The sequence below is a fragment of the Neopelma chrysocephalum genome, unplaced genomic scaffold, assembly GCF_003984885.1.
Source record: "Neopelma chrysocephalum unplaced genomic scaffold, ASM398488v2 Primary Assembly neopelma1_23, whole genome shotgun sequence".
NCBI classification, from domain to species: Eukaryota; Metazoa; Chordata; class Aves; order Passeriformes; family Pipridae; genus Neopelma; species Neopelma chrysocephalum.
Genome location: NW_020897691.1, coordinates 20378381 through 20393234, shown reverse-complemented (window position 1 = coordinate 20393234; position 14854 = coordinate 20378381). Strand labels below are relative to the sequence as shown.

Sequence of the window (14854 nt, the reverse complement as noted above, 5' to 3'; positions counted from 1 at the left end):
AGCAATTGTTAAAATACTAATTTAAATTGTTTTCATGGAAACAAAAAGAAAACACTTTCAAAATGTTAAAAAAAATATTAAATCAACTTGACTGCTTCTGTATCTCATGAATTCAACAAGATCCTAGGCAACAAAAATATTTAGAATAAATATTTTTCTGATGGGAATAGCATTTTCTCTCAAATTGACCAGATGATATCAATTAAAAAAAACCCAAAGATTAGACACAGAAAACACATCTACTGACTTAAAAACTAAACTGTACACCAGTGAGTACAAAGCTTAAGAAGATATTAACTTTTCCTTTCAAAGATCTTCTTACTTCTAAGGGGAAAATGCTTTTTTCCTCTTATAGTATTTTGACTAATTTCAATACAAATTAGGAAAATCTGCTCACTAAAACTTCAGAAAGCACACACTACTCAGTGTAAAATACTGCATACATACGCAAATATAGAGTTGAATATATCAAAGGCAAATACAATACTGACTCCAAGTTTTGCACTTACCCTATATGCCCACCTTAAAAAAAATAGGAAGATGAACAGCAAAATAAATAAATACAAACCAGTGATACAAAAATACAGTAACTTTCTACGTAATATACCATCTGTTCCTCCAGAAAAGCATGCTGCATCAAGCCACAGGGGCTACAGCTATGAAAAGCCCTCGTAGAAGAGCCAAGTTCCGTAATGAGCAGTTTCAGGAGCTGTAGAAAACTGTAGCAAGCACTAGAGTAAGGAGGCAGCCTTATATATGCTCAGCGGGAACTCACCATCCCACCGTCCTGGGCTGGGGTTACCCAGGCTGCCACAACGTCCTCAGAGAGCTTTCCCGGATCTGGCAAACCCAGTGTCAGAAGTTTACAGCATACCAGGAAAGTCAGGCAATGCTGTGGAGCAAGTGCTAGTTGTTTGAGGATGTGGTGTTTTGCCATGGCTTTTTACGGGAAAGTTTTGTCTCCAGAGTTACAGAAACAGTAAATTGGATTTCCCCAACTACTCCACAGACCACACCTCTACTGATGCTGCTCCCTCCTCTTGTACTGCAGATCTGGTATTGGCATACAGAAATAGTTTCCAGAACACGGGAATAGGCAACCTAGCACGCCTGCTACCCCTGAGGCACATGAAAACTAGGAGCTGCTGTTGCATGCCAGATGCTTGCTCACTGTTGTGTGCCTTACAGCAAATGAAGTCAGAGTCTTCCAGCCACTCAGGCAAAGAGGCAGGGAGGAGAGACCCAGATCAAAGAAGTACTAAGGGGTGCTCTGTTATGGTTAGGAAGGGCAATTAAGGTGTGCAGCCCTCTCCTTCCAGCTGGCAAAATCTCAGATACTCAGGATTATATAGTAAGAATTTACTTCTGCCGCTTCTGTTATTATTCATTAGGTATGTGTTATAGAGGTATCTGGCCTTTCCAGCCTTCGGTTGCATTATCACACCAAACACAGGCTTTAGGGCAAGGTCTGAGTTTTGTAAACCATGCTTGGAAAGGCTTTGCTTTTGCTCTCTGTCACCATCCCCAGAACAAACGACAGCATCACAGATCCCTGGGCAATTAGGAGACCATACCTGGACTGGAGGGAATTCATGAGCCAACACATTATCACAGCTCTCATTAATAAAATAATAAACTGTGCAATTATAATGTGTTGTACACATACCTCAGGGTATGCAGTAAGGCATAAATTTAAAAATGGAATGTTTCCAACAACCAACCCAGCAAGGATCCTTATCAAACAATTAGATTACTCAAGAACTACTCCAATAACTGGCCCTTTTTGCCCAGGGTTATGCATTCTAGAATCATGTCAAAAGCTTTCATTGAACTGGGCTTTTTCCTCTTTTTTTTTAATTTTGTTTTTATTATTTAAAAAAAAGAGAATAGCTCATCTCCCCTCTCATCCACCCACCAGGTGAGGTACAAGATTTTTTCAAAATTACATCTAAAAACAGGGAAGTGCAAAGAAAAACCTCATTATCAGTGATAAGCTAATTCAGTTTGGTGCTACTGGGCTACAGATGGAGAACTAGATACATAGGATAGGGTTAGGGTTAGGACCTTGTAAACCTTTTATATATATTGTTTTATCTTTTTTAATGCTGAGCCATGCCAGAAACAAGCAAAAAAAAAAAAAAAGAAAAACAATTTTGAAATAAGGCCACTTGAAATAAGAAGGTATCAGCCCTCATTCAAAAAAAACCAAACCAAAACAACAAAAACAAAACTCCAAACAAAACAAAACAAACAAACAAAAAAACCCACAAAACAACAACAACAACAACAACCTAGACATACTCAAACTGAAATGAAATGCAAGCTTCTCACACTTTAATAATTCCAAACCCAGATAATGGGATTTCAATGGGGAGACAAGCATACAGGACAAGTATACAGCTCTGGCTCCAAGCAAGTTCCTTTTTCAGCTGAGTTATAACTACAAATCATAATAAAAAATAGGTAAAACCACAACTCTAAGCCACTGTCAGTTCCAACTCTTGCACATAAGACTTCACGCATTTTATATTCAAAGCACAATGAAAGCACCTTGGGGTACACAATGTATCTTTTTCTGTCCAAATTACCTTATACCATCTGGCAATGTAAAAATCATTTCTGTTGAGAGTGCCTTTTGTTGTAGATCTTCTCTGCCTGAAGTATCCAGAGGCTGTTTCCATGTAGACAGTTTTTCCAACATTCTCACCTAGCATTACTATATCCAATATGAAAAGCAAACTTTGCAAGCTGAAGGTTTCCATTTATAGGCTGAGACAGTCACGGGGAGCACTACTGCAGCAGTACAACTCCTATCTAAGCTGATGGCAAAATCCTGGCCTCATGAAAAAAATCAATAACAGTTTCCCATTACGTACTTTTATTGGTAAGGATATGATGCAAAATTACAGAATTTTCATTTTTATTCACAAGAGACAAGGCAGTTCACGTGGTGTCACAAGCTGGGTCGGGCACAGCTTAGTGTCATCTTCTCAGCTGTGGGGCACTGATTAGAAAACTGTGAGATGAGTGCAAGATGGTTTCGCGCTTGACACCAGAGAAAGTGAAGGTCAAGCAACACGATAAGTGTTAGCACGATGCACGCGGTTTTTATAATAGCTTTCATTTCCACCATCTATTTACACAGTTAGTCTGCTCATGGATTGACTTTCTAGTCACATTTCTACAACCATGAGACTTGACACCACTAGTTCTACCAGGGTGTGAAGGTGGGTGCCCTACAGAGGAGCGAGGGTTAATGAGCACCATGCACAAGAAGACTGCCAGGCACCACTGACAGGGCATCAGGAATGGTCCTTTAACCTTTTTACTAGACTGAGAGTGATATGACTATGTCCTTCAGAAACAAGAGGATGTAAAAGGCATTAAAGTGCTCCAACTCAGAAGGCAAACATCTTCATGGTCCAGCAAGACATAACCTTGGCTGAGTCAGTCACAGGCAGTTAAATGGGCCACACTCAGTTACTGACCCTGCTGGCATCCTCATATCAGCAGAGCACCAGAACAGTGAACAACATCGCAGAAAGGTCACCTGGGCAATTTTGATACCCACTGCACCAAAGTGAAACCACAGCAGTTCATCATAGAGAACTATGATGCTTTTTTAGCTGTTTAACAAAATGTGGCTGTGTATATGCATCTATGTACACACTTGTGAAATAAATGCTAATACTCACACATAAATAATGCAAATAAGTTTATTTATTTAAAATATTTTCTTTGATATTTAAACAACAGCAGAAGTTGAACCTACATTAAATCTAGGTTAAATTTTCCTCTCAGTGACAAACAAGCCAGACCTCCAACCATGAGCTCTCATGAAATTATTCCAGGTATACGTACTATAAGGGAGACAGAACATGACTAAAGGCAAAAGCTATGATAACATATATGTGTATATGTATATACTTAGACATGTCTTCTTAAATATTTCTTCACACAATGTGACAAACTCCATCAATTTTCTGCTGTAATGTTTATTTTTATGGGAAAGTATCAAAGCAGAAGCCCAAAAAAAATGCCTTTCTGGCTGAGATAAAAACACAGGTGTAATTTTATTATCTGGATGCGACACTGTCTGAATTATATCACGAAACTGTGAAACACGGCTCTCTGTTTTCCAGTGTGTGAATCTGTAAATAGCCACCAAATCTATTTATTACACTCTTGGCTCGCCAGATAACCCACTTGACTGAGAAAGACTTAGTCAAAATTGGTTTCATTTATTCTCCTGCTTGCTATTTAAGTGGGTCGAACTATTGACCGGGATCAAATGATACTGCAAATAAATTAAATCAAAAGTGTGCATAAGCAAATGTAAAGAGAAATACCTTCAAGCACTGAGCAAGATAAGAATGCATTATATTCTGTGTGTAAGCTATCTGTGGAGATCTCAAACAATGAAAGCTATCCTAGACGGTGCCTTCTGTAGGACCTCAGTTCTCATCAACACATGCTTCTACGACTTGTGACTGGGCAGGGATTTTAAAAGCTGTTATACCAAAATTCTTTAGGTTGAAGACAATGTTAAAGGGAAACTTGATCTGATAAAAATAACTTCCTGTAGGCAGTTATAATCGACTGTCAGTTACATTCAAACCTCCCCTCCCCATCTTATTCGTCTTCCGCTCTAAGCCTCATCCTCAACCAGCATACATCCAGAATTGTGTATTTAACATCCACATTTTATTCTTTACTTAGCAAAATTGTGAGTGAGAAAGAGAAAGAAAATTAAAAGATTTCTCTCATAGTCACTCCATTTGCGGAAAATATGCTGCACTGAAGTTTTGGAGAGGTGTGCGTAAAGGAACTCCATCATCCCATGTGTCTTTCTGTTTCCTGCCATGCAGAGGGTGATCTGGGGAGCAAGGGAAGGAAAGTCAGGGTATATCTACTGAAAGCTACTTTGCCGTTACTACAGAAGAATGAACAAAGACCCCAGACACACCACTATAAAGCATCACACAGAGGACATAGACCAAAACTAAAGCAAAGGTTCCTCTCCTTGTACACTCACTTTTCACAAGTGCATGTGTCCAGTCCAATCCCCTGTCATGGAAGGTTGAGGTTTATCAACTGCAGATGATGAAATCTGTACAACCCAGAAGCAAACCAAGTATTTCCAAGGTGCCCTGTAAACGCACCTTGTCCTTGCTCCAAAAGAAAAACGTGGAGAACCTGATTCACTTGAATTCCCTTCTCTATTATTTTCTCACCTCTCTTCCAAGCCTGTTGATAAAGTTAACATACAGAGTGATTAAATTTTGTCCACAAAGAGATCACTAACTAATTTAATGGAATCACTGAACAATTATATGGTAACAGTTTTCAACTATTAATGAGTTGAGCTAAAAACAAATCAGAGAAAACTAATGTACTATATGTCATCCTTTTACCCCCCAACATTTCACAGACCAAACTCCTGTCAGTCCAAAGAAAGGTGCTATGGGAATCTTCATACTACTGTATATCAGTTCCAATTTACAATCTTACTTGTTTACAAAAAAAATAGCTGACTCAAAATTGCCCTACTCATTACTCCAAACCATGTAGTATTTTTACTAATGCATGGCTGACTCTCAAGTTTTTGACCAATAGTTAACATTAGTCACTACATTAAATTAGGTCAAAGATGAGTACAATTTGTGTATTTTTTTAACTAGTAATTAAGCAAATCAGAGATTAAAAATATATAACTTATCAAACGTGACAGATAACTTACTAGACCAACCTCACTGCCCTCTCCATCCTAACACAATACAAACCGACTGCGGAGGCAGCAGCACAGTATTTGGCATCACTCTAGCCCTAAAAAAACCTTCCTGTGAGTTTTTATTTCACTAACATCATTTCCTCCTCAAGCGTATTTTATAAAGGTGCTAGCCCTACACTTACCACAAATTTCTTCAGATGTATTAGTAACATCTTGCTAAGCCTGTATCAAAATTCAACCCTACCTCACGAAATTAAATACATGTAGCATACTCATTATTTAAGCCTTAAGAAATCAAATATTCTAGCCAAGCACCACTGTGAAAATATCCACTAACTTTTAGAGGGATTTTGCTACTATTGTAGGACCAAGCACAAAATAATGGAACACGTGTCAAGTTTTATTTTACACAATTTTACTTGGAATGTTAGAAGAAATTATATTCACAGAGCTTTGCAGAGATTTTACAACAAAATCTCTTTACTCAAAGAGCCTAGTATCACGAGTTTGCCTGGTGATCAAAACAGACTATCATATCACTCAGCATCAAGTTGTCCAACTTTATGGTCTCATAGTTCATAGTTTAATCCTATTTTTACTAAACTGTAGAAACTTTTATTGACTTAAACAGGTTAGGGAATTTGGCTGTAGGAGTCCATGAATGTCCTGCCAAAGATAAATACCTTTTTCACTAAAGAACTATTTTATCTCAGACAAACGCAGTTAAAAGACTTTTCATAAGCAGCTTCAGAAATTGTGTTCATAAACGTAACTGCTGTTAAGGGGAGAAAGTCAAAATAAGTCCATCTCTATTGTTACAAAAAATCATGAATTTTACTTGATTTTCTTTTCTAAAACATTAACAATTCATCTCTCAAGATGAATCAGTGTTTCACAGGTGTCACAGAGGACTCAGTTTAACACTGTCAGCATGCACAGATGTCACTTAACCGCGGGCCTGCACTACTCTCCGGAGCATCTCATTTTCATTGCTAATGCTTTTGCAGAAAGAAAGAAAACCACATTCAGACCTCACAAATATTGGTAAGTTAGAGCAAATAAAGATATTATTTTTCAGCTAACTGAACTATTTATTTTAGCTGTCTTTGAAAGACAAGGAACATAAAACTCCACATACTTTTAGAACTTTTGTAAGCAGACTACACTCAAAATGAAATACACTGACCTGTGAAGACTGTTAATAAATGCCAGCAACTTAGTTTCTGTTGAATACTGACTTTGGTATAAACTAAATAGTTTTTGTTCTAACTAAATAGTGTCATGTCTTGTTGTCAAGGAAGGGTAACCTCAGTTATTATTTCATACTATTCTTTCTTGACACACTACATGTTTTCTTTTAATACAAACCACAAACACAAAATGCATACAGAGATTAGGCCATTTATCTTATTTAAACAAACAACAACAAAAAAACAACAATATGCAAGACAACCCCACTGTCTAATAAGACTAATTTTGAAAATACTGATTCTGTGCCATTAGATGTTTTTAAACATAAAGTTCCTTTCTGCCTAAGCACAGATATTACTCTATGGAAAAATTGCTCACTAAATAATATTATTTCAACAAAATTCTGTGATATTATATCATATCCTACACTGTGCAATTGGACTTTTCTTTCAGCTTCTTACATTTCTTTCTAGAAAACATCCAGTATTACTCCATATTCATAAATCACTTGATAAGGACTGCGCCCAAGCTCTGACACTCAACCACCAAGCCCAGCAGAGGAAGATTCCAGGCACACTTGGGGGTGGGGAGGTTGCGAGGACTAAGTTAGACCAGTCAGCCCAGCAACGATACTAACCTCTGTAGCCACAAAAGTCCAAACTTCATTATAAATTACAGAAGATAATCTGGGGGTTTTCTGCTTTATTTTTTTCAGGACTATTTTCTTATGAAGAGAGTCAAACTCTATTTTATTGCATTGCCTTTAAAATGTCACCTGACACTGTAATTTCAATTCCCTTCAGCTCCTCTAGTTTTTACTTTTCTATTAAACTGAACTATACACGCAAATTTTCTAACTGCTTTTCTTTGTATGGAATTTCCAATAAACTACCATCTAAAAAAGGAACTTTTTGTAGCAATCAAACCTTGAATTCCTCTTGTGTGACACAACAGCCTTTCAAAAAATACTGTACAACCTTTTTCTCCCCCCTTTTGCAGCTTACATAAATCAGAGATTTTAGCCAGATCTGCAGCAGTTTTATTACAACCTACTTAAATTGCAATGAAGTGAACTTAAAAAATCTTTAAGAACAGATATATTCTTTGCAATTACTTTTTAGCAGGATCAAATTTCTTGCATATGAGTTGCATATTAGGGCAGAACTGTCAATTGCAAGAAAAAATAAAAACAATAAAATAATTTTCTGTTAAACAGAAATTGAGGTGCAACATATGGCCCCTGTGTGCATGAAGTGGCCATAAACTCATTACCTACTGCATTATTATATTACTTGTGGTTTCTATGTCATTTTTAGAAAGAACTTTTCTGTTGAGTCTAAGTCTACACTGACAGAGATAGAATGTGCATAAACAAACACGGAAAAAAGGATATTATCACTATACAAACTAGTCGTATCAGCATAACCATGTACCAGGGGAATTTACATCAGATAATTAAATCCACATTTTTGCACTGTATTACTTTAAGAAAGCTACTATTTAAGTGTTGCATTTTTGGGTAGGTATGCCCTGAGACCCCCATCGACAGAAAGTGGAGGGAAAAAAAGCATGCACAGGTTTTTGTTTATTCAAGTAAAAGGCAATATTCAGGTTCAAACAAACAATAAAAGAGACACATCAAGGGCAAAACAAGGAAATACAGAAACATAAGCAAAATTACAACCAAAACCAGTGTGGTCCACACTCTGCTGCTATTACCCTGGCACACAGAGAACAGAATGAGTATTTTGCAGATGTACAAAATGTGCCTGAAAGACAAATGAAAATAAGCACACAGAATCCACAATACTTCCTCAGAGCAAGAAGAAATTCTCAAGTTTAGACTGTCTCAATGATGGCAAGAAATTAATCACAAGAGAGTAAAACAAGGCAAAAGATTTAACTTGACAGACAAAACTGCATATGGTACTTGTACATCTTCTGAGGTACAAGTACCTCAGAAGTACACATTGGCGATTTGGAAACACTGTATCAGATTGTTTCCCCTACCCATATCCTCTCACACCTTTTCCATGCTCATAGCTTTGCCAGAGAGATTTCTCAGGGACTAATCCTACTGGGGACAACCTACTACAAATGAGCAGTTAGGGCCAAGTCAGTTGCTTAATCTATGAACAAAGGTTCAGAATATTAAAATAAGACATACATGGTGTCTGCCACTTGCTATTTCAGCTAAAAAAAAAAAGGATATGTTTACACTATTATTTATTAAGGTCCAAATAGGGGCTTGTTAATTGGCTGTCACGAAAAAACTTCTAGCACTTCTATTTACAATGTATTTCTTCTCTCAGGTTGTCAGACAAGCACTCTCACAAGTCCAAATTTCACTTAAGAATGAAGAATATGGCCCTGATGAACTGCTTTTTAAAATTTCCTGCTGAAATAGGGCAGTTGTTGCAAAGCCTTATAAAAGTTGTTTAAGCACCCAAAAGAGAAACAAGACTGTACAAAGCTGCTATTTCCTATCAAAATGGCACAGCCAGATTGAAACCTTCATTCTTCTGTGATAATTCTGTGTTACTTTATTTAAATGTAGCATCCAAAATTACTGATTGAAACACGCGAAAAATACTATTCTCCATTTTCCATCCAGCTTATGCTTCCGTTTGCTGTTTCTTCACTTCTTTAGGAACTGCTAGATAGTTCCTTTTATTGAGAAGAAAAAAAAAAAACAAAAGAAACAACAACAAACAAATGGTTAAGCTACAGGAGAAAGGCAAATAACTTAAAAAAAATATTTACTCTGCAACATACTACTTCAGAGATGCTGTTTAAGAAATCTTAAGAAAAAATTACCTGCCTCTTTAAAAAAAAAAAAAAAGGTTTCCTCATAACTTATCAGACCTTTTTCAAATAACAAAGGTATGCAGCCTCTGCACTCAACACTCCTGTTCAACTCCCAAAAGTATTAGCAATTAACTCTTCCTGAACTCTTTAACTCATCAGACTAATACTAATTATGTATTCCTCCTGCTCAAAGGACCAATAATTTAAAGCCACCCACTGACAGATTCAGGTCTTCTCAACATCTGAGGTAAAATGGATGAAATACTTTCTCCTTATCCTGCATGAAGGCCATTGACATGATGAACCAACTTTTGATGGGCACGATTTATCCTGGGATCTAAGACAGAGAAAGTTAGTACTCAGCTCTTGCAGTTTACCTGCCATTCTTAGGCAGAATCAAGCAAGAACTACATGGAAGTAGTACTTGATAAGCTCTGCTTACAGAGCTGGATAGATATCTATCAATATAACTCACACAGCCTCTTACAAAGCCCCACCATATTCAAATGTGAAAGATGGCGTGCCATATTTCATAATCCAGGTCACATTACTGTGACTTATACGTTACTATAACTGGTATACTCTACAGTAATACTCTTAAATAGCAACCATTCTTCTCTTTGATGTGTAAATATGGTAGCATTTCACTAAGTAAACCACTTCTGCCAGGCACACAGCTCCTGTATTCCCACTACCTAATATGGTTAAATTACAAAAGCAGTAACTGCCCCTGCTTTGGACCCAAAAATGATGAGCAGAGGGACATGCAAAACTGTACTCATTACTTTCACTTCTGCTTAAATCCATTTCACCTTAATTCTTTTAAAAACAAGCATCTAAATAAACGAATAAAAAAAGAAGTTCGGTAAAATGCTCAACAATAAATGTCCTGCCTAAAAATGTTACATGTCCTGCTTAGTTACAAACAGGCCAGTGCCATAAGTTTGCTCGCACAACTGAGTAGAGCCAATAGTATTAGAAATAATTAAAAGTCAAAAAAGAATAGCCTTGTAGGGTGCCACCACATAAACTAAACACAATATACTGCCAAACACTCAAGTAGACACATGTACCATTATTCAGCAAGGACCACATGAATGCATATGGCTCTCTGTTTTGTCTTCATAGTAACAAGAAGGTTTGTAAACAGACCTCACATATGAGGCAATCTAGTCACTTGAGAATCTAAAAATCTGCCTTTATAAAGAAGCATTCTGCACTGTTGCCACACAATTGCACTTAGATACACAATTAAGAGTCCTCTAGATTTGTGCTTTGGGACAAGCGCTGCTCAATTTTATTCTAATCCATAGCAGTGAGGTTTTAACCTGTCACCTCAGCCAGGATGTATGTAACTGCTATGCCCAACAGCCATTGGAAAATAATATCAACACGAGAGACTATAAAACATTAAAAATGTGGATTATTCGATCAAAAAAATTAATGACACACTGACTTCGTATCATACCACTGCTGCCTTTGCACAGCTGAAAACCACAGTAATCTTAAATGCATTTACAGATGACAGTAGAAACTTCAAAAAACTCACATGGAAAAACCCTCTCAGCCTATTCTACAATACTAATTTTTTTCGAAACATGAGACAAAGCAAAAAAAACAAATGAAGAAAGTTTCAGATAATCCATACCTGAAGTTTCAGAAGTATCTCCTGACTGGAGGATAAGGAAAGATTTAACATATAACTGTAAATATATATTACCCACAGGATACACTGCATCTATCTAAATATGTCCACATGGTGCAAACCTAAGAGGCAGAGACTCTCCTATCTTTAAAGAACAGATGCACTTTTTTAGCATGTCTGCATATCATTTTCACTATCAAAATATTGAGGATTCCGCACCACATCCTGATAACTTGAGGATCACATTCCTCTGGCAGTCAGTGGTAAACCTCAACAACAGAATTTAAAACTGGGCCCGGTGAATTTGTACCTCGTTAGACCAGTAGTTCTTTTAATTTAGTAATTACTATAATTACCCGGTGTCCCCAGAACTCCTGATGACGATGACTCCTTGAGCTGGGAGCTGCATGAACGCACGCCTGCACTCGCAGCTCCGGGGAGCAGAGAAGCACAGACCTACATAGCAACGCTTCTCTTTTGCCACCCCGACCATTTAATATACTTCTTTTGTAAGTAATTTACTTCTTTCCTCATTAGTTGGAAAAAAAAATGTAACATCCTTGAATAAGTAAGCATAAAATGCTTTATGCCCCCTCTATTGTTTAATAATGTATAAAAACAGAGAGGTTTTATATTAAAGTTGGCTTCATTTTAAAATGAGAGAAGGAAAAATATTTAGCTAAATATTTCTGCTGAAACTCATTAGTATTTCTATTGGTTTAATTTAAAAAGGTATTTAAGAATTACTGTCTAAAAAAACACCAACTCTTTAATGTTTGAGTAGAAGTTTAATTTCTGCATCTACCATGTTAAAAAAAAAAAAACCAAACAAAAACACCTGGAAAAAAAAAAAGTTTGACCATTAGTGCCAACTAATTAGAAAAACAGAACCCTTTTCCGGGAAATTTAACTCTGATGAGTTTTATCGTCGTGCCGGGGCGAGCCCCGGCCGCCTGCCCACGGAGACAAGGCGTGCTGGCCAGCGGCCGGCCGGGACCCGCGGGGCCTCCCGCCGGCTTCCCCACCCGCGGGCCGGAGCTCCTCGGGGCACCCACCACCTGGAGCACAGACATCATTACGCTCCTTCCCCGCCGCTCCCTCATGCGGGGGAAGGCCGTGCCGCAAGCCAGCCCCCGACAGGAAGGTCGGAGCGGGCTACGGGGCATCACCCGGGATAACCCGGGGCTTTCCCCCCGCCCCCCCCCGCGCCGCTTGACCCCGACGGCGGGGACACGGCGGGGCCGCGGCGGGGTAGCCCTTCGCCCCTGCCCGCCTCCCAGCGCGGAGCCTGCGTGCGGCGGTGTATCCTATGCGATATCCTATGCGACAGGCGCGGACGTGCCGCTTACATAATCCCCGCCGGCCGCACACGTACACCGCATTACATAAGGGATCGTGCCCCCGCCGGCCCCCGCGGCAGCCCCGCCGCCGGGCGGGGGGACAGAGGGAGGGAGGGACCCGGCGGTGGCCCCGGCCAAGCCCCTCGTTAACCCCCTTCCTGTGGCGTTTACACGTCATGGAACATTCCCGGAACGGGCCAACGTCCCACCCACTTCAGGGAACAGTCACCGCGGCGCAGCGCGCACACGCACTCACACACACGCACCCCCGGTGCCGGGGCTCCCCACATAAACGCACGTCCCCCCTGTCCGGCGCCCCCCGCGGGGACGCGCTGGCAGCCAGAGCCAGACCCCCTCCCTCCGCTCCCTTCGGCGCCCTGCCCGCCACCGCCGTGCCGGGTGGCCCCGGGCGGCCCCCCCGCATGGAACCCCCCCGCCTCCCGCTCCCGGGGCGCCAGAGGCCGCGGAGAAAGCCCCACCGGGGCGGCCCCCCCGCGGGCGCCTCTCCCCGGCGGTGACCATGCCCATTCCCCGCCGCAGGAGGGGATTACGCAAGGCAGCCTGCTCCTCATCTGCATACACTTACAAGCCGGGTATTCCCCACATTTCCTAACGGCGTGTCACCGACAAAGGCCTGTCCCCGCCGCGTCCCCCTCCTGCGCCGGCTCAGCGGGAAGGGCCGCCGGCCGTGGTGCCCCGGGGACGGTGCCGGTGCCTGCCAGCGCCCAGAGCCGCCACCACAGAGGTGACTTACCGGTCCGGCGGTTTTACAGACTCACCGGCTTCCCCCGCCGCCTTGCCCTCCATTTACCCCCGCGGCCCCGGGCGTCCAGGGCGGCGCTCGGAGCGCCGGTCACAGACCCCGCGGCTCAGCCAAGCGCACTCTCTGCCGCGGCCCGACCCCCAGCCCCGCGGCGCCCCGCACCCGAGACAGGCAGCCGCCGGAGTGCCCCCCGCCGCCGGCAGCCGCCCCGCAACCACACCGGCTGTCAGCTGCTGCTGGTGACAGGGGACGACCGGCGGGCAGGGAGGAGGAGGTGCCCGCAGCACCCGCTGCTGCTCACCTGGGAAGTCACCGAGGAGGAAGGAGGGAAGCCCTCCCGGTGCCCTTGTTGTTGTTGTTGCTGCTGCTGCTGCTGATCCCGCCGGGCGCTCGCGTTGCTCCTTTGCTGAGGGCTCGCCCGGAGTGAGGCGGCTCGCGATGCTTCTTTATATATAAAGACAGACAAGAAATATTCCAACGGCCAAGGGGCGCCCGCTTCACGCGTTTATCTTAAGGCAGGTCATTCCTCTCCCTCTTTTTGGAAAGGCTCATCACCATCTCTCTGACAGTGGCGGAGGGGCTGGTGTTGCACGGGGGAGAGGCGGAGGCCCGGGAGCCGCAGCCCGCCCTGGCCGCGGCGGGAGGGAGCGCTCCGCGCTGCAGGCGGCTCCGCTGGGCTATTCCTGGCACCACTTCCCAGAACAGAAGTTACAGGGCGGCGAGCGCGGAGCGAGCGCGGGGAGCGCGCCTCCCGTGACGTCACCGGGTCCCCCCGCGCGCCGGCGGGGAGCGATCCCGGAGCGGGTGGTGGGCGCTGCCCGCCCCTGTGCCCGTGCCCGGGGCAGAGAGGGGCCGGGAGCACCGCGCGGCCGGGCAGGGCACGGAGGCAGGGCCTCGGAGGGCGAAGCCGCGGCCTCCCCGCGCCGGCGGAGATCGCCGCCCCCCTCCCCCTCCCCGCCGAGGGAACTCCCAGGAGAGCCAGTCCCGGCTTGCCGTGCGCAAGCCGTGCGTCCTCCCGGCCTGAGAATTTCCTCCGAGGACGCGGAATCCTCCTGCCCCCTCCCCTCCCTCCGCTTCCTTTTGCTCCCTCCCTCGGCCCCTCCGCCCCCTCGCTCTCGCCTGGCCAGGATCACGTTATCTGTCAGGGAGAACAATACACAGCCGGGGCTCCCCGTGCCCGCCGCCGACTCCGGCTGCACAGCTGAACCGGGGTCTCCCGCGGGTGGGGACCACTCCGACCCTCGCTCACTCCTTAGCACATGGCCCCGGAGCAGGGGGCGTGCAGCGGACGGGCCCGGCGGGGCTCGCTGCCGCCCCGGAGGGCAGGGAGCCCTCCCGCCGCCCCGGGCTGTGCCGCAGACACACGCACGTATTGC

General features: G+C 43.1%; 1 protein-coding gene across 3 annotated transcripts in view; it reads right to left on the bottom strand.

Annotated features, from left to right (window-relative positions):
- Positions 1 to 13433, bottom strand: part of HIVEP2 (human immunodeficiency virus type I enhancer binding protein 2) — a 138976-nt gene extending 125543 nt beyond the window's left edge. Inside the window, exon 1 of one of the 3 annotated variants that reach the window (XM_027689544.1) lies at positions 13302 to 13433. The gene's annotated coding sequence lies outside the window, so the exon portion shown is untranslated. Of the gene's footprint in view, positions 1 to 11731; positions 11917 to 12750; positions 12858 to 13301 lie in introns of those variants that run through there. The other 2 variants (XM_027689533.1, XM_027689554.1) reach the window with 2 other exon arrangements.
- Positions 13434 to 14854: the final 1421 nt, after the last annotated feature.